This window comes from Mustela nigripes, chromosome 3 (genome assembly GCF_022355385.1).
Source record: "Mustela nigripes isolate SB6536 chromosome 3, MUSNIG.SB6536, whole genome shotgun sequence".
NCBI lineage: Eukaryota > Metazoa > Chordata > Mammalia > Carnivora > Mustelidae > Mustela > Mustela nigripes.
In genome coordinates, this window is record NC_081559.1 from 51,097,874 (window position 1) to 51,118,961 (window position 21,088).

Below are 21,088 nucleotides of genomic sequence, written 5' to 3' on the forward strand. Positions count from 1 at the left end.
TTAAATAAATGAAGTCTTTAAAAATAAATGAACATAGTTTTATATTAATTAAATAAATGGTGTTTAGTAATTTTCACTTTTTAGTATCGGTCTTTAGATAAAATGTCAAAGATAATCATGACTATACCATTGAATGCAAACATTATCAGCACTGGTAATGTTACAGTAAACATAAAGATGGTGAGGGCTGGGAGTTTAGTACAAGGTTTGGAGAAGGCGGCAGGGAATGGTAAGGATTGGATGATAAGCACATTACATAGTGGGGTCAAGAGATAGTGTCTGCAGTTGAGGACAAGAAATAACAGTGATGACGTATTCCTTAAAGTTAGAAAGATAACCAAGAGGAGGAATAATGAATGTATTAAGAGGAAGAGTACAGAGAAGTGGGGAATGTGGCAAGTGAGATAATTTAGTTAACATCTAAAATACTTTGAGTCCATTTGTGTGGTCAAAGTATGCCTCAATTTGATTTTTTAAAAATGTGCCTGCATTGAGGTGGTTATGTACTCTCCAGATTTTTACAAATTCCAATTACTCTCTGTTAAATCACGCTTGTCTGTGAAGACATTTGAATTTAAGGCTTCTATTGTGGAAGTAATAAACAATTATGATTCTGAGGAGAGGAACTGGTTGGATTTCGGGATGGGGTTGCACTGTATAAAGAAATGTAAATACTAACCTCATGCTAGCATAGTAGCCATCATCCCTGACAACATTATAAAGATCATGGGGCTAAGAGGAGGAGAACTAGATTCTAGTCCAGAAAAACCATTCATAACATCTGTGGCATGTCATTTAACTTTTCTGGAACTGTATTTCTCTACCTTTAAAATAAAGCAACTGGTGGATGAGGGGATGTGTTAGATGGGGGATGGGTATGAAGCAGGGCACTTGTCATGAGCACGGCGTGTTGTATGTAGTGACGAATCACAGGATTCTGTTACTGAAATTAATATTATACTATATATTACCTCACTGGAATTTAAATAAAAACTTAAAAAATAAAGCAACTAGTTTAAAAAAAATTACCTGCTATCACTCTATAATCTACTATTTATTTTTACAGAGATAAGCCTCTTATTTTCTTTGAGAATGACTTTTTGTAGGTATGACAGTTGTCAAGACTGACTCAGGCTTCTTACTTGCTCTAGTTGTCTATTAAAGGTATTAATTGTCTTTTTAACAGTGGTCCTCATTCCCTTTTTTTCTTTACCTTGTGTCTAACTGAATTGACCACTCAAACCAGAATCATGCTTCTTTAGCCTTATTAATATGTAATAATCACTTGCCAAATAGTTTTGATAGTTTTTTTCATTATGCAAGGTTTTCCTTATAAGTAAAACAATTTAACTTTTTTTTTCTGATGTAAAAAATGCAAAGCATTACTAAAGGCTTCTTTAAAAGATCTTATCTCCATTCCATTTCTGTTTTCCTGAACATTTTCATGGCACTGAGCAATGATTCTAAACAACATTTTGTAATGGTTTCCAGATAGAGATGACAAATTTTATAGTCCTCTGTGTTATTAAATTATACCAATTACTGTGATTACCTGATGTGCCTGCAGATTCACAGAAGAACTGATAGATGAAGGGTGGGCATTTCACTGTTACACAGATGTGAGCATATTGCTATTTTAGATTATTACTGGCTTGAATTTCTCAGTGCTGCTCATCATTTGGGCTAAAACTTTTAATTTCATAGCCAGTCAGAAATAGTTGCTTTAGAAATGCTAGCTATTCCTAATAAATGTGAGAACACAGATGTGTTTCCTGAGAGATTTCTAAGCTACTGATTGTTGGAAGAATTCTGTGTGTGGTACGTGTGTGTATGTGTGTTATGTATCTTTGTGTTCTTGAGCATCTTTTAACTACGAACATCAGTCAGCTCAGTAAACCAGAAGAAAATCTGTGGTAGTTTTAGAGGGAGAGAGAGTGAGAGGGAGGAATGAAATTTCCCCGTTTTCCTTCATAACTTGGGATGTATGTAGCACAAAAAGGTATTGTGGAAATTTGCAAAAAAAGTTACTTTTAATTGATATGTTAAATTTTAACATCAGTGTTAAAATTGATATGTTAAATTTTAACATCAGAATATATATATATATTCTGGAGAGAGAGAATGCACTAGCTGGGGAAGGGGCAGAGGGAAAGGGGGAGAGAGAATCTTAAGCAGGCTCCACACTGAGTGTGGGGCTTGATTTCAGGACCTGAGATCATAACCTGAACTGAAATCAAGAGTTGAACACTTAACTGATTGAGCCCTGAGGGCGCCTCCCAAATACAGTGCTTTTATGGTATGAAAGGATGGGGGATTCTGAAGTGAGAAAAAGGAAATTACAAGGCATTCTCTAAAGCTGTGAATATCTTGTTTCTGTTGACAGCTTGTGATTATAATCTCTCTGGATCACCTCCTTTTACCATTTTTTGAGTAATCTGATTTTTGGACAGTGATTTGGGTGCAGTGAGCTTTGTCCTGCTCTATCACTTAGTTTGTTGAATCAAATATCCATTTAATTTCCTTTTAAAGGTGGCATTCTTGGCAGTTAATTAGAACCTTTAAGTATATGAATGACCCCTTGATTGTAAGGTAGAAAAAATGTAGACATTCAAGTTTGGAGGAGGCAGAGAAGCATGGTTGTGATAAAGATACAAGTTTGACTGTGAGGTTTGCATAAATGCAGTTTAGAAACCATGACTCATCCAATTACTAATAGACTGGCAAATGACAGTTACATAGTCTCTGTGGAATTCAGTTACCTGATCTTAAAAATGAGGGTAATAGTAATAATAGCTACCACTAATAAAACCCAGGTCTCTAATGGGCATGAGGTTCCCTTTTAAGTGCTTTTCATAGATTAGCTCATTTTATTCTCTTGTACAATATTAAGAGCAAGATACTTATTTTCACCCACCTAATAATTACAAGTATTTTAATAGATTGTCATGGGGGTTGAGGTGACAATACAGGTAATGTATCAATTACTGTGCTTGGCATTTAGCAAGCACTCAACAAATGCTAGCTATTATTAATGTACCTCCTCTTCCAGGGTCCTCTGCTGGCATTTAGCATGACAGGTGCCTAGTAAATCTGGCCTGCTTAACCGATTTCTGAAATAAAATGATCAGACCTGGAAGAGTTATTGTGAAGAGTAACTGCAAAATCAGATCCCAGGAGACAATAAATAAATAGAAGTCCAAGATAGGATTGAAGTCAAGCAAAAGAGAACCACAGTTAAACTGTATTAGCAAAGCATTTAGAAATTTCATTTAAGAGAAAAGAAGGTAAATGTGTGAAGGCAAAGATACACACTGATGAATATTATAACTTTGTTGAAATTGTACACAATGCTTAACATGGAAATGCCTCTTTGCAGAAAGTGCATCTAGCTTTGAAAAAGGTTGGTGGTAAGCTTCTATTTGCTTTAACTTTATTTGGAAGATTCCCGTGTCACTGCTAATTTTTGTTAGGTCTTCTTGTTTAAGTTGAACAGTCATCCTCCATTTTCTCTTTGGTTTTTTGATCAGCTTTGACTGGGTTATTTTTTTCTTGAGAATGATCCTAAGAGAACTGGAAAGATAAGAGCTTTTTTTGTGTGTGAGAATATGAAAAATAGTAAAAATTTTAAAACATGTTGCCATCCTAGCCTTAGTCCTTGAATGAAAAAGATGTGACATATTATTAGTTTTTTTGTGCTTTAGAGAGAGATTTCATATTCAATATGTGATATCTACTTGTTTTTCTTTCTTTATTTTTTTTAAATAAATGCTTAACTGGAGGTTTTCTATTTTTTATTTAGAAGAACACATAATTTGAAATAACAAATTATAATTGATATCTCACTTAGAAATATTTGACGTCTGATTCTCTTTTCTTATCATATGAGGAAAATGTGGTGTTTTAAACACCAGTGGTTTGTAATTTCCTCTACAATAATTTGAACAAATGGTAATTATACATAAATTAATAAACTGTTGGTGGGAATCTAATGATGTGTCATGCTGTTTTTGATTTATTTGTGAATCATTTGCAGACGGTTGAAATGTTCCAGAGATAATTGTTAAATGTAACCTACAAGTTCTTCAACTCCAAAAACATGTTCAGTAAAATAGAATAGTTACTTTAAAGAAGTGACAAAGGACTAACTTACGTTATGTTTTGTGAGACTTAGTCAGATAAAAGTGGTTTTATAGGATATGAAGTAATGCATGTGTTTTATAAATTCTTTTCATAGTATAAATAATGAAATTATTAAAATAACTTTTTATTACTTTTTTCTTACTGTGATTCAAACAGTTTTCTAGTACTGCCTGGAAATAATGTGAGTCCTCAGCTGACATTTGCTCAGTATTCCTTTTTCCTTCCGTCATGAGGTTTTGTGTGCCACCTGAATAATATTTTAAGAGTTACTAAAAAGAAACCTTTATTATAAGCTTCAAAAATCTTGTAGAGAATTTCAAAAAATAAAAAATTATATATATAAAAAAAAGAAATACTTAAAATCCAGGGATGACTCCTGTGATGTGCGGGAACCATGCTTGAGGTTAACAGTTTTCCATCAAGTTTACATTAGATCACAGACAGATGATTTTCTTGTACTGTTACATCTGTCTGCCAAAATATTACACCACCTGTATTTTATAGTGTGATAGACTACTGATAATTAACCTTGTAAGCTTGCTTTATGATCAGTTTTCATTTTATTTAACAAATGCCTTGGATGTTAGTGACTCCCCAAAAATATTCTCCATCATTATAAAACCAAGATATAGGAAGTTTAGCAAAGATTGATTTTGCAGTGTGGTTTTAACTAACTCTAAATCAAAGATACATACTGTTTCCTGTCATAGGCCAGGCTAATGCCCACCAGCTGTGTGCGTGCATGTGTGTGTGTGTGTATGTGTTATTCCCCAAGGGCTTCTACTGAAAGTTGAGTTTTTGTTTTTATGGGTTCCCTGCAGTTTTTAAGTGTGGCCTTCATCATTTTGTGTTTGGGCACCACTCAAGCTAGAAAAAAAGTTACTGATCTTATTTTTTGATAATTCAAATTTATTCTTGACTTTTAGTTGCTTTTTAACTATAGAGTTTATTTTGACCTTTATTGGACCAATTTAAATTCTTGTCCAACTTCTTTAAACTTAATTACCTCACACCTTACTTTCAGTATAACTATCTTAATCAGGTTTAACTCAGTAGTTTTAGTTTTTCACCAGCCTTAAAAATTTTCATGTACCTTAGCACCTTGTCACTTTTCTCCATAATAGCACACCTAAAACTCGCACATTTAGTCACTTTTAACCGATGTTATTTTCTGTCCCTCTTTTTTTCATATATATATTTATTTTATGTACATATTATATATGTACTTACTTGCCATGAAAAAATTATGTGATTTTAATCAAAATGTATTATATGCATCTGCATTTCATTGTAATTCCATAAATCTTACACATTTTTAATTAGCCAAAGGGCTGTATCTCACAATAAGTTGGTATAGACAATTGTGGGCCAATAAATTATCACATTTTAATACAGAAGTACCCTGGATTGGTGCACGAAATGATTCCTTCTTAAGCAATCAGTGTACATAATCAATTAATAAATCTGGCCAGTGGTTTTTGGATCCATTTATTTTAAGACAACCTGTAAATGCAAGATCGGGTGCTTCCAAAATTTCATTAAAGGGCACATACTTCAGCAATGGGCTCATGTTCACTGCATGCAATTACTGAGTGCTTTTGCAGTTCTAAAACCCTGGGGATCCCCTAGGCAAAATCCCTTTTTCTGCGCATCTGCTTTTCTTGCTTCCTGTCAAGTTTCTGCCTTACTGAAGTCTCATACTATTAAAAAGATGATTTTCTCTTTCCCACTTCTGAGGATTATTTTCTTATTCAGAGTTGAACAACATCTGAAAAATAGAGCTACATATTTTCATAAGGCCATGTGTTCCAACAAGAAAAGGGCCTCATATTATAAACAAATATAATTATCATCTTTCTGTATTAACATTATTAACTTACTATTTGAGTACGTTACTACATATTGGTATTTTGTAAAAATTTTACTTTTTCTTCTCTTTTTCAGCAATTGTGTTCATAGCATGTTATTCATGGCTGTATTTTCTAGGAAATTATGCACCTCATTTGTTCATTGTGCAGGGGCTTGAAGGACAGTGAGTTTCTTTATTTCTAGAACTGCGATCTGATGCTATGCTTGGCTGATTGCCATCAAGCAAGTCATCCAGCGGACTTAAGAATTTTGATGTCACACACCATATATTTTATTTTTCAGGGGAAAAAATTCACATTGCCCTCCAATTTCTAACTTTCCCACATGTTACTTTCTCAGTCCAGTTTCACGCTTTCTATTTACTAGATATTTTATGAATTCTTACTGTTTTGCTCTTACACATCTATAGCTCTCCCTCCTTAAGGCCACATGAGCTTGTTGGAATGGCCCAACGCCAACACCAGTGAGAAAGAAGCAAGGATAGAGAAGGAAAGGAGCTAGTACCCCAGAACTGATGCTGTGTCGTGGTTGGCCTGTTTCTCCTGCTTCGCTGACCTTGGCTATTAGTGCTGTTAAAGCTGAGTAGGACCGAGCTTTCCTTTTTTCTTACAGCAAGTCTCAAGAGTGAGATCTGGTTCCTGGTATTTATTCTCTGACCCTTAGCTCTGCTTTCCTTTGAAATGGAACTAATCAAGGAGTTGTCCTGCATATGGATGCTTATGAAGCATTCAGTGGAAGTACGTGTGTTTTTGCCTATTCCTATAGGTATGAAACTTTTCTTCTATCCTCCTAAGTTGTAGACTTACATCTACATTTGTCAGTCTTTTGTAGATTATGAAATCCAAAAAGGCAGTCCAACACAGTTTTGTGTGTGTGTGTGTGTGTGTGTGTGTGTGTGCTGTACTTAGCAAAATGTCCTCCACAATTAAATCCTTACTACATGCATTTAATTAGATTGCACATGTACAGATAGGTCCCTTGAGCCTTCCAAAGTAGTAGATGCTACTTTGGAAAATGATGCAGGGTGAAAAGGATTTAGGTCACTCCAATTTTTATCTGGCTTTCCCAGTAGGATAGTTGAAAATGCCTTTCTACTCTGCTATGTTAATGTCTTCCTTGTGAGTTTTTTTTCCTTTTCCAATTCCGTTGTCAGCAAGTCAAAGATTGTAGGACTTCTTGTCCAATGCAATGGGGATTTGAAATGGTGGTGTCTTTTAGATTTTCACTACAGTGGCCTGAGAGTTCTGCCAGCTCGGTCAATTATAAGAATTTGTCTTTAACTCCTTTCTTTTGCAAGGGACAGAAGTCACAGAGTTTAAGATTGAGAGGGATCTTGAGGAGTGATCCTGTCACCCCACCCTCCCTCAGTCAAGTTTGTCCGTAGGCTAAACCCAGGTTCCTCATCATGTAGTCCTTTGCACACTCCATGTTGCCAGTAGAGGGATCTCTCTAATTCTGAACATGTCATTCCTCAGTGTAAAAACCTTTGAAAGCACCGCGGGGTAAATCTCATATTCTTTAGTGTATCATTCAAGCTCATTCATAGAAATCTATCCCAAATGACCGTTGTAGCTTCACATTTCCTCTCTTAACCCTTCCAGAACTATTCAGGACTCTCTGGATCACTTCTCTGTTACCTGGACAGGTCAGAGCTGTCCAGGGCAGTTTTCTTTGTGCACACTGCTTTTCAGCCTTGAATTACTTACTTCCACGCAGCACAAATCAATTCAGATGATCTTTTTTTAAGGAATTTTCCCAAGTCTTCAAGCCAGAATCATTGTATTCTTTTTTTCTGTTCCCACAGCACTTTGTTTCTATTGCTGTTGCTAACTTACACCATGTTATTGTAGTTAATTGTGTCCCCATCTGTCTCCCATTTTAAATTATATGCTTTCTCACATTGGAGGCGTCATAGTTCTCATTGTTCCCCTGAGGCCCACCAAAGTCCGTAACATTGCTCGTCATTCAATAAATGTCTTGAGAAATTGTTAAATATTGATTCAGTGGAGAAAGGGTTATGAATTTAACAATGCTTTATTGAATGAGTCTTTGTGACATTCCTGGTATCTTTTTCTGGAATATGATGGGGATATAAAAATATTAGTGTAATGTATTCCAAAGTAATCATCACAGATTTATCAAAATCATGGATTCAAGGGGCTGTTCAAAAACCATTTAATTTCAGCAACTAGCTAGTGCTTGCATCTGGCATATGGACATTTTACTTTTACTTGAACTCTTAAGCCCTTTCTTTGGGCAGCCCATTCTGTTTCGGCATTCCTCATAGTAAGAGAGCTTTTCCTTGGCTAAGCTCAAACATGATTCCTTATAACTTTTCCCATTGGTCTCACTGGTCTTGCTTTGTTCTCACTTGGTTCTGCTTTTGGGGAGAACAGAAAACAAATTTACACCGCTTACCACATTGTCAGTTATTTATATAGGAACAGCACTCAGGGTTCTGCTATATAGTCTATTTTATAAGCTGAAGGCCCTCCCCCCCGATACACTATACACTATGAGTGTGTGTGTGTGTGTGTGTGTGTGTGTATGGCCAAAAAAACCATTGGAAATAATTTTAATTGGAAATAAGATAATTTGCATAGGTAGAGGTAGAGAGAGAGACCGAAAAATAGGTTACCATACAAACAATTCACATTCTGGTGAGTATATGTTTATATATATATATATATATATATATATATATATATATATATATATAATTTCAGAAATAAAAGACATTAGATTAATTCATTATACTTAAAAATTTTAGATTCTAGGATGATCACATTTTTTTCTGGTTATCTTACTGTTATGCAAGAAATTATCTCAAAAGTTACAGCAATCTATTTATAATCTCTCCTAGTTGTATGGGTTGACTGGGCTCAGCTGGGAGATCCCCACTTAGGGTCTCTCATGTAGTTTCCACCAGGTGGTAGCTGGGAGTGGAGTCCTCGAAAGGCTGATGAACTGGATGTCCAATATGTCTTCTTTAGTCACGTCTGATGCTTGAATGCTCCCCAACATGGGAGAGTTGAGGGCTCCAAGAGGCAGGAAACAGAAGACACTAGGCCAGTGAAGGGCTACTCATGGAAATGGTACCGTATTGCTTCTACCATATCCTCTTGGTCAGAGGAGTCTTGAGGTCTGCTCCGATTCCAGGAAGTAAAGGAATAGCTTCCTCTCATGATGGGTGGGATGTCTGGGTCACATAGCAGAAGAGCATGCTGGATGGGAGCTGTTGTGACCATCTTTGGAAAATATGAACTGCCACATCATGTGTTTGAACGGTGTAGTAGAGTAATGGGTGCATTTTTGATAAATACTAACTTATTCTCAAAAAAATTAATACAAATGTAGTATGTTTAAATAATAGCATACAAACATGAAGAAAACACAAATATTGGCCATAAAACATACAATATAAAACTAACAATCTCTACCTACAGTTTATCATATATTCACACCATATTTCTAATTGGATTTCATGATTTGAAAGACGTCTTTCCTGAATTTAGACTTGAAGATGTTTAGGATGCTTGTGTGGCTCAGTTGGTTAAATGAATACCTACTGAATACCTACGGCTTAGGTGGTGATCCCTGGGTCCTGGGATAGAGTCTCGCATTAGGCTCCCTGCTCCGCATGGAACCTGCTTCTCCCTCTGCCTCTGCTTCTCTCTCTCTTTCTCTTTCTCTCTGTCTCATGAATTAATAAATAACATCTTTTTGAAAGAGTTTTTGCTTTAAAAAGTAGTATCTAAATAATTTTTTGTTTCTGGAAATTAATTTTTAATGCATAATATAATCCCTTCTACTTTTATGGATTTTTAAAAAAAAATTTATTTGAGAGAGAGAGCATGCGTGGGGCTGGGAGGGGCAGAAGGAGAGGGAGAAGCAGGCTCCCCACTGAGCAGGGAGCACGTCTCGGGGCTTGATCCCAGAACCCTGGGATGGTGAGATCTCATTTGAAGGCAGATGCTTAACTGACTGAACCACCTAAGTTCCTCTCTTCTGCTACTTTTAGTGCTATTTCATTATTTGGATTTTAATTGTAAAAGCCTTCATACAATTCAAGATAAAATAATAAATATTTCCTTTTATGAAATATAGCTTTCTCTATTTGAGTCATCTTAATGTATCCTAATTTCTTAAATGTTACTTCTTTCCATTTTTCTTCTCTGAACTCCTTTAAATTTTTCTTCATTTTAAGTATTATTTGGCATATGAACCCTAAAATTTGATAATATATATGCTGATTAAATAATCATTAAATCCATCATGGAGAAACATTTTCTTTATTCTTACCTGCAAATTTTTTTTTAAAGATTTTATTTATTTATTTGACAGAGAGAGAGAGAGAGAGATCACCAGGAGGCAGAGAGGCAGGCAGAGAGAGAGGGGGAAGCAGGCTCCCTGCTGAACAGAGAGCCCGATGTGGGGCTCCATCTCAGGACCCCAGGATCATGACCTGAGCCAAAGGCAGAGGCTTAACCCACTGAACCACCGAGGTGCCCCTCTTACCTGAAAATTCTTAAATAATGTGTATCACTTAGAAATTGTGTTCAGTGTATAACTAGAGTGGCATTAAAAAATTAGTGATTTATTTTTCCCTCACAGAATATGAAGTCTTGATATTGGTAGTCCAAGTGTGACAAGAGGGTTCTATTGTGTCACAGCCATCTTAAGATTCATATACTCAAAACAGGTGCCAGAATTCTAAGTATTATATCTACAGCTCAGATAGGCAAAGGCCAAAGAGCATAAAAGTGCACATAGCTGGGGAACCTGGGTGGCTCAGTCAGTTAAATGTCCAGCTCTTGATTTTGTCTCAGGTCATCAAATTCCACCTCAGGCTCTGTGCTTAGCAGGAGTCTACTTGAGATCTCTCTCTCTCTCCCTCTGCACCCCGCCCCCACCAACCCCCAGTCTTTCTCTAAATACATCTTGGAAAAAAAAAAAAGTGCACATAGCAACGGAGGAAGGAGATCATAGATATTGGGAAGGGAACTGTCAGGTCTAGCCACATCACATTAAAAAAAAATCACATTTTGTTATTTTTTTTTGACAATTTCATCTTATAATGCCCCAATTTTGTCTATGCTAGTCTCCAGCTCTTTTAATGCTAGTTTTGTCTGATTTATAGCTGTGCATCTGGTTCTTACATAAGTACTTTGTTGCTTTTCTTTCCACTGAGCTTTTATAAACTAGTATTCTTTTTTTCTTTTTGGATTATAACATGATACATATTTTTGCAGAAGATTTGCAAAATTAAGAAAAGAATAAAAAAGAATGAATACTTCTTACATTTTTATATCCTTCACAGATAACTGTTAACATTTTTCTGTATAGTCCTTCAATCTTTCTGAATTTTATATATATATAAATATAAATATATATTTGTGATACAATTGCTACCTTATCCGTATTACTTTAGGAAAGTACATTGTTTGAAATATATTTAGGATTTCTGTATATAAATGAGTACTATTTGAGAAATGAGTTTTGTGACCGCATGGAATTCTATTAGCTGCACAAATCACAACTTATATATTTGATTTCTAATTTTTAGACACTCCAGGTACTTTTAAGGATTTACGTAATGAAATTCTCCTAACATCCGTCTTTGCCTGTATCTTTAATTAGTTTAGAATAACTTTATGCAGGTGAAATGAGTCAAAAGAGGAATATATAAAGGAAAAGGTAAAATTTCTGCAGACTAGAAATTAATGAAGTGAAGGTCTAAAATATGGCATGCTTTAGTGCATGTTTGTGGAGAGTGGAGTGGAGTGAGCTAAGCAAACCTGTTACAGCTTTCATCTCGGGAGAAAGGAGTCAACATTTTCTCATCTCCAGGTAGACAGAAGCAGTTGAGGAAAGGGAAGGTATTTAAAGCTCTTCGCATGGAGAGGCTGGTAAATATTTGGAAAAGGCACTTTGCCAGTTCCTTCAATATTCAACAACAACAACAACAGCAAAATGAAAAAAAAAAAAAAAGGAAAAGAAGGGAACAAAAGAATTGACTGAGAGCCTACTTGCCTTGGGAAATGGATCTTGACTTCTCCCAATCTGAGCAAGTAAAGAAGAGGGATACATAAACAGTTTTCAGTTAGAGAATGCACATTTACACATGCGGTCTATAATGTAGAATACACTGTCAAAAATCAAAGGTCAGAGGTGTCCGGGAGCTTGGTCAAAGCAATACCTATGCATTTAGCCATAGAGTACAAACTGGACATGCAGTTACGCACTCATATAAGTTGTCCAATGGTCTTCAGAAGAATTGTAATGTATAGTATCCAGAAGTTTCTGATTTGTCATGCTTTTCATGATTGAAGTTATCATAGGATTTTTATCAAGTCATATTTACAATAGAAATGGTGCAAGGGAGTTAGTTCAGGGTTCTTGAAGGCCACATAAAAATATAGGGGGCAGGAATGAGCAAGAGAGGGAGAGGGAGAAAGAGATGGGGAGCGAGGGAGAGGGAGAGGACCAGAACATACTAGTGATGACTTTAGAAGTTACAGATTAATCAGCATGCTTTGGTATCTAGGAAAATAGAGGAATCAATAAAAAGATAGTTGATTTCATACACCTCAAAAGAGCAAAACAAAAGGGAGTAAAAACAACATGATTTTGAGAGAAGTAAATCGCTTTGACTTAATCTAATTTTATTCACTGACACAGTGACAAGATTTAAATAGGGGTGGAAATAAGAGTTTGTATATCTTCATGTTAGTGAAGTTTTGTTTTTGTCTTACATGATGTGTGAAGGGAGTTACAACTTGTGATTATCCCTGGTTCAGTGCCTTGTCAGGGCAGACCAGCGAAGACTTCAGAGGGTAGAGTGAGTGCTTATACTGAATGAAATTTGTATTAATCTACAGAATTAAAGAATACAAAATACAGAATCTCCAGACTAGAAAGTTGCTAAATCTATAGGGGCTCTGCAGGAATTCAGAGTGAATATAGGAAGAAAGGTGGCTGAAGGAGGTAGAAAGTCATTGAGAACCATCAATTAGAATGGCATTTAAGGGTGCCAGGGTGGCTCAGTCCTTAAGCATCTGCTCAGGTCAGGATGCAGGGGTCCTGGGACTGAGTTCCGCATCAGGCTCCCTGCTTAGCGGGAAGCATGCTTCTCCCTCTCCCACTCCCGTTCCCTCTCTCACTGTCTGTCTCTGTGTCAAATCAATAAATAAAATCTTAAAAAAAAAAAAAGAAATATCCTGATTTTGTGCGCAACATGGGGGCTTATGTGGGTAGGAGAAGAATAAATGAAACAAGATGGGATTGGGAGGGAGACAAACCATAAGTGACTCTTAATCTCACAAAACAAACTGAGGGTTGCTGGGGGGAGGGGGTTTGGGAGAAGGGGGTGGGATTATGGACATTGGGGAGGGTATGTGCTTTGGTGAGTGCTGTGAAGTGTGTAAACCTGGTGATTCACAGACCTGTACCCCTGGGGATAAAAATATATGTTTATAAAAAATAAAAATTAATAAAAAAAAAGAAATAAAATGACACTTAAAAAACAGGGAATATCTGTGTAATAAGATGTAAATAGTAATGGCTAGTGTAAATAAAATGGTAACATGCAGGTATTGGAACACATTGTTGCTATAATTAGAAATGAGACCTGGGATTGCTGCCTGGATTATTCAGAAGAATCTGGAGTGTTTCCTGCCTTCCCCTGCACCACTAGTCATGTAACAATCCTGTTGCATGTCCCAGTTACAGGACAGTAACACATGTTCATCTAGTTATTTTCCTTCCTTAGGTCCTATAAAGTATTGACTGTTGTTTTGTAAGAGAATAAGGAATTGTGTTAATTTGTCCACAAATCAATAATTGTTTTACTAAAATTGCTGTTTCCATTCTTTTCCATAGAGATAGTTTTTTTTTATTTCAAGTTAGATATTTGGGTAACTTCTTTTGAAAGCATCTTAAAAGGTAGTTCAACTCCACATGTATAATACCCAGAATGCATTGAAATCAAGTCAAGACATGACAATATAAAGAACTTGGGCCAAATCAAATTTTAAACAGGCAACAAATATTATGTCATGACCCCCACTGGCTGCGATGATTATAAAGTATAACCTGATTGTGGGGTTCAGATATGAAAATTGTGCTTATCAGTATTAATAAAATATGCCAAATACTATTAATATAATTAAAATTACTATATTAATAATGTCGTATGATCTGCCTTACTAATTAACATATTAATATAGTAAAACATCAAGTCTTAACAGTGCCATGCTCTTTGATTTAACAATTCCCCTTCTGGGTATTTTATCCTAAGGAAACATGCTGTAGCAAAAGATATATACAAAAGGATACCACAGTGTTTTTGTTCTTCATTTTTTTTTTTTTTTTTTTTTTTTTGGTAATAGATACTTGATAACTTACGTATGAAAAAATACAAAATGAGTAATGGCCTGTATGGGGTATCAGTGAGTAAAATTGTTTCATATTGAAATGATAAAAAAATGGTACTGCTACAGAAAGAAATTCACAAGTAAAAAGATATTAATTATAAAATAGTTTATATGATATAATCCTTTAAAGAATAGTCTGGAAATAAAGACAGAAAAGTTATACATGAAATATATTACTTAGGAATTAAGGATGATCTTACTTTTGATTTTTTTCTAAATTCATAAAAAAGAACTTGATAATTTTTTATTTAGCAAAACAGTTATATAAGGGGAAAAAACCACTTATACTGATAACCTTTAAGACTATTTGATAATCTTTTTATTTTTTCCTCTTTAACTGCTGATACCTTTTTTATGAATAAAATACAATTATTTAATTTTACATTTACTTTATATAATATTGTCTGTACTGTTTATTTAAAAATCCAAAACTCAGGGTGCCTGGGTGGCTCAGTGGGTTAAAGCCTCTGTCTTCAGCTCAGGTCGTGGTCTCAGGGTCCTGGGACGGAGTCCCGCATCGGGCTCTCTGCTCAGCTGGGAGCCTGCTTCCTCCTCTCTCCCTGCCTGCCTCTCTGACTACTTGTGATCTCTGTCTATCAAATAAATAAATAAAATCTTAAAAAAAAAATCCAAAACTAGATTCCACATTTATTTGCATTCTCCAGTAATTTATATATTTAATATGCATATATAAATACAGAAATTGTAAACAATATTTTAATTTAAATACAGGCATATTTAATATATAAATTATATATAGATATAAAAGATGTAACATACAGGAGGATATGTATATAGCGATACATAAATGGATTTTTGTTATTTTAGTTGTCCAAGCAACGTGCTTATTTTTTAACTTCCTAGTTTTTTTCTTGATTTAAAAATGTCATTGATTTATCGGTTTGCCTCTTTTTTGTGATCCCAAAATATCCTAGTGACTGTAAACCATTTATTTATTTACTTCTGTATTTTTGCTGTAATTTTAAATTTTTTTAGAGATTTTATTTTATTTATTTGAGAGAGAGAGCAAGAGAGAATGTCTGAGCAGGTGGGGGAGGAGCAGAGGGGGAGGGAGAAGCTGACTTCCCACTGAGCAGGGAGCCGGATGTGAGGTTTGATCCCAAGACAGTGGGCAAAGGTAGATGCTTAACCAACTGACTGAGCCACGTAGGCTCCCCTCTAATTTTAAATTTTGATACAGTTTCAAGCATACAGAAAAGTTGGAATTATTGTACTTAAGAATCCTAGGTACTCCTTCCAGATTCATTAGTTATTTACATTTTGCTCCTTTATTAGTTGTGCTTACTCTCCATATATTTGCATGTTTATATACATGTGCATCATTATATATATATAAATATATATATGCATATATATGTACACATATTTGTATTTTCCCCTGATTCATTTGAGAATAAGTTACAGGCATCATGCTTCTTTATTTAAGTATTTTAGTATGTATTTCCTAAGAATAAGGGCATTGTCTTATATAACCACAGAATTATAAAAATTGAGAAGTTATTATCAGCAAAATACTGTTATGTGACAGTGCATCTAGGATCACATGTGCCTTTGGTTGTCATGCCCTTTAAACTTCCTTTAATCTGGAACATTTTCTCAGTCCTTCAAGACTGAATTTGAAGATATTTTTAGACTTGCCTCAGTTTGGGTTTGTCTGATATTTCCAAATGATTGATTCAGGTTATGCCTTTGGGCAGATGTGTGTACCTCGGGAATGATGAGTCCTTCTCAAGTGCACATGAGGCCCTTCATGGAGTTGAGCAGGTGTTGTGTATTAGCTCTGTTATTGATGACGTTGTCTTTGATCGTTTAGGTAAGGTGGTCTCCGCCAAGTGTCGCCCTTGAAAGTTTGTATTTCCCCCACTGTAATTACTAAGTGATATGAGAGAGGATGCCTTAAGACTATGGAAATATCTTGCTCTTCATCCCACTCCCACCCATGAGTAAGTGTGGATCGACAGTGTTTTGTTGAGTGAATTGGTTAACTATAATGTTTGCTTAATGGTGATTTCCTAACTTCCTCAACACGCCTACATTTTTTGGTGGCATTCCAAGCAGAGAAGAGATCGTCCTTCTTTCTTATATACTTCATTCATTTCTTTATTTATATTTACTGTAATGAATCTTCATTCTTTTTTTTTTTTTTAAAGATTTTATTTATTTATTTGACAGACAGAGATCACAAGTAGGCGGAGAGGCAGGCAGAGAGAGAAAGGAAGGGAAACAGGCTCCCTGCTGAGCAGAGAGCCCGACACGGGGCTCGATCCCAGGACCCTGAGATCATGACCTGAGCTGAAGGCAGCGGCTTAACCCACTGAGCCACCCAGGCGCCCCTGAATCTTAATTCTTTATGATAATTATTTATTTTGATTTTCCAGTTGTCCTAGGTAGGTCTGGTAAGAACTTCTTGAAGCTGAGGCCTGTGTCCTTTTGACATATCCCATCATTTTTAAATGCCTTACTTGCCCCCAACCCAAAATATCATCACCTTGAATTTTATGTACTCTGGTGGATTCCCTGTGTGCATGTTTTAAAATGCCTGGATAGTTTTTTCACATTTTCGTTGTTTCAGTAACCTTGTAAAAATGCCCGGGTAGTTTTTTCACATTTTCATTGTTTAGTAACTTTTTGAAAGTATTGTCTTAACTTTTAGACCTTTGCTTTCTTCTTTTCCTCATGGTTTTTCTGTACTCCTTAGATCTCTGTAATACATATGGTGGAAGCATGTAAGGTAGCTCTGTTAGAAGTCAGTGTTTAATTTTCTGTTCACAGATAATTTGACATTTTTATTATCCTCCAACTCCAGTTATACTGAAGACCTAGGATTTGTATGTTTGTTTATGTTTTTGTTGGCTGTATATTTTTTGCAGCATGTGGGAAGAATTTCAGTTTAGGGCGGCTGGTTTTGCAACTACCCAGAATTCCAGGTCTATGTATTTTTTTTTTTTAAAGATTTTCTTTATTTATTTGACAGACTGTGAGAGAGGGAACACAAACAAGGGGAGGGGGAGAGGGAGCAGCAGGCTCTCTGCTGAGCAGGGAATTCAATGAGGGGCTGGATCCCAGGACCCTGGCATCATGACCTGAGCTGAAGGCAGATGCTTGACGACTGAACCACCCAGGCACCTCCAGGCCTATGTATTTTAAGCATTATACAGAACATTTCAACATTTCAAGTTATTTGCAATATGCCATGATGCAACCAGAATTTATGGAATGCTGATTTTTACCTTCAGTGGTCTGTGTTCTCTTAATCTGGTTTAATTTAGTAAAATGGAAAGTTTCTTTATCTTTACAATTATCTTATCAAGTAGTATACCTGTCATTCTAGAAAGTATGTCTTTGGAAGATGTGTTCATGGTAAATGTAAAATCATTATTCTAGATCATTAAGTAACTTGATTTGTACTAATCAGTTGGGTTTATAAATTTCTCTTTTAGCTTTAAAAATTATCAAATATGGGGGCAGTTGGGTGGCTCAGTTAATTGTCTGTCTTCAGCTCAGATCATGATCCTAGGGTCCTGGAATCAAGCCCCGCATTGGGTTTGAGTCTGCTTCTCCCTTTCCGTCTGCCCCTCTCCTGGGTCATGCTCTCTCTTGCTCTCTCTCTCTTTCAGGTAAACAAAACCTTTAAAAAAATAAAAAAATTCAGATATTTATTTAAAAAATAGAAATTCAGACTTATGGAATTTTAAAACATATATATATTAAAACAAGATAATAATATCTGATTATAAGAATCCAGTGAAATGTGGTCATAAACAATGGCTTTATCAAATGAAGTAAGCTTTTTCCCCATAACTAAGGAAAGTTCCTCCTCTCTAGTTTCACAGCAAAGAGATCTGATTGCAGTTAGCACGTGCGGATCAGGAACAGAACACTCAGGGCTTGCAAATGTTGGAGTAGAAGACAGCTTGCAAAAGTAGGCAATAGGTTAAGTGTCCAAAGTGTGCCACATCCAGGAAGGGCAAGTGTTTCTCTGTTCTCTGGAGGCTGTGAGCCCAGCCTTACAAAATCTTTGCTCTTTCAAAGAAGGTATAAATGAGTGTTGCCTGGGTGGCTCAGTTGGTTGGACGACTGCCTTCGACTCAGGTCATGATCCCGGAGTCCTGGGATCGAGTTCCACATCGGGCTCCCAGCTCCATGGGGAATCTGGTTCTCCCTCTGACCTTCTCCTCACTCATGCTCTCTCTCACTGTCTCTCTCTCAAATAAATAAAAATAAAATCTTTAAAAAAATAACAACAAAAAAAGGTAGAAATGAGAATTCTTATGGGAAATCTCCTGCTTTAAAAAAATTCTTAAATGGTTTTAAAACCATGGTGTGGGATAAACAAAAATATGTCAGTAAACCAGATTTGGTTATTATATCCCAGTTTGTACCCTTTACTGGGGATGCATTATAGGGATTAGCAGGTGCTGTCATGAAAAGAATCTGTGTCAGGAAAAGCTCATACGAAGCCTGGGGTCACCTCTTACTAGCTGTGTCAAATTGGGCCAATCATGTGATTAGTATTAAGTTCTCTTGCCTATGAGGGTGACTATGCTAAGATCTGAAGAAAATATAGGTTCGCTAATTGTTATAACTTTACAATTCTTCTGAAGTTCTAAGTAGACATGAGTTGGCATCCTTTTTTAAGCTCTAGGTATTAAACTTAGAACAAAGAAATTTATAAAAATATGCAGTTCCTTAAAAATTTCTTAATTCACTTTCGACGTGTGATTATCAATTGCTAACCCTGTCTGGTTTCTTCTGTGAGAGTCTCTGTGTTGGGGATTAGTAAAGTCACTCATTCTTGTGCGAGGTAGGGACTGGTGTCATCTTGTTGTCTCTCATACACTAGAGGAAGATAAATGAGACTTTCAACTCAGAAGACCTGTTCTGCTTGTTGAACTTCTGATTTGATTACATTTGTTTTGGTGAACACAAAAGTATGCCTCCTGCATCAGTAAGGTGATATTTCTATTTAGCACTTGAAACACAATCTTTCTGGGCAGAGATTCTGCTTCTCCCTGAGAATGCATGTTCCACTAAAGATGCTGGCTACTTAAGAGGATTTTTATTCGTACTGTCCATAGTGTGTTCAGTCTATCTGAAATAACACATTGTACTGTAAAAAGTTATTTGGGTTCTCATTAGGTGTGTTTTGTTTTATTTTGTTTTGAGCAGCTCTTTTATGGCACCCTATACCCAATAGAACAAAATCCATTTAAGTTGAAATATTTTGAGCTTTGAAATTAATGTGCTCTTCCCAACACCTGTCCTCTAAAACAAATTAATTAATAAAATCTGATTAACTTTCTCCTTGTAAGTGACTTTCTGACAAAAAAGAAATGGAAGTTTGTGTATTTTTATAAGGTGTGCAAGTAGCATGCCTGCATTTTTCTCAGTGCATGGTTTTCAATTAGAATTGAAATGCAATTACAAAGTGAATTGGTGCAATTCTCTGGATAAATCAAGCAAAATTCTCTTCTAACTCAGTGATCTTCATATATCAGACAAAAGTACATTTTAAAGCTTGAAATATTTTAATAAACAGCTCAAATCTCCAGCCTAAATTTACTTATAAATATCTCATATTTTTGAATTGCTTTTATTTTGTTCTGCCATGTTCTGGGTAAACTTTCTCTTGCATATATTTCTGAAGCCAGTGTGTAGACTTCTTCCCGCATAAGAGTGTCCTCCTTGATTGATGTGTAGAATATTTGCATATAGTTGGAAATATTTCTGTTCACCAGCCCATTATATTTTGCTAGATGTGTCATCTATATTTTGCAAAACCTTATTTCAGTATGTTAACATATATGTTGTCTAAGTGTGTGTTGGCCTGGAATAGTTTTTCTGTGACCTTGGCAAATTGCTTTACTCTTTTGGATTTTTTTTTTTTTCCTTTCACAGATGCATTTTGTAGGAGTATTTCGAGGATGAATGTTTGCAAATCATTTTGAAATTGCCAAATGCCACATACAGTAAGTAATATGTATTTTTATTTTTCCACTCAATTGCAGTCATGCTGAATGAATTTGGCAGTCATAAAAGAACACATTTCTATTTATGGTTCTTGATATTTGTGAATATTGAGGCAAAATGTATATAAAAGGTAAAAATTTGATGAGCTATTTCCTAGTCTGAATTAAGTTGTAGAAATTCAAAATTTCTAAGGACAGATTTTACTATTGTTCTGCTTCTATAACTTGCACATAGTACTTCTCACTTATATTTGAGTGAGATTTTTTTCTCTGAATCATAAAATAAGAAGAGTATGGGAAACATTAGTGTTATTATCCAGTGCTGATATGGGGATTTAAAAAGGAGTATTGAATTAAGAATTAAGATTCGCCAAGTATTAAGACTTACTGTGAATCAGGCAATTTATATATGTTGCCTGTAATTCTCCCCAAGGTATTTTAAGATCATTATTTTTATCCACATTTTATATATCAAAGAAACTGAGAGGAAGTTTTAACACCTTGCTCAATATCTATTCAAAGTAAGAAATCTGGTCTTTGAACACAAGACTTTTCAGATAATACTGCCTCTATCTATTAACATAGACAAAGTTAAATAACTTCTCTAAGAGGATGAATATTTAAAGAGTTTAAACATGTTCTGATGCTTTCTTT

General features: G+C 35.5%; 1 protein-coding gene across 3 annotated transcripts in view; it reads left to right on the plus strand.

Annotated features, from left to right (window-relative positions):
• GALNT13 (polypeptide N-acetylgalactosaminyltransferase 13) overlaps positions 1-21,088 on the plus strand; it is a 533,010-nt gene that overhangs the window by 25,420 nt on the left and 486,502 nt on the right. For 2 of the 3 annotated variants that reach the window (XM_059393983.1, XM_059393984.1), the window contains exon 2: positions 20,364-20,434. The exons of the other annotated variant lie outside the window; for it this stretch is intronic. The gene's annotated coding sequence lies outside the window, so the exon portion shown is untranslated. The remainder of the gene's footprint in view (positions 1-20,363; positions 20,435-21,088) is intronic. 3 annotated transcript variants of the gene reach the window in all.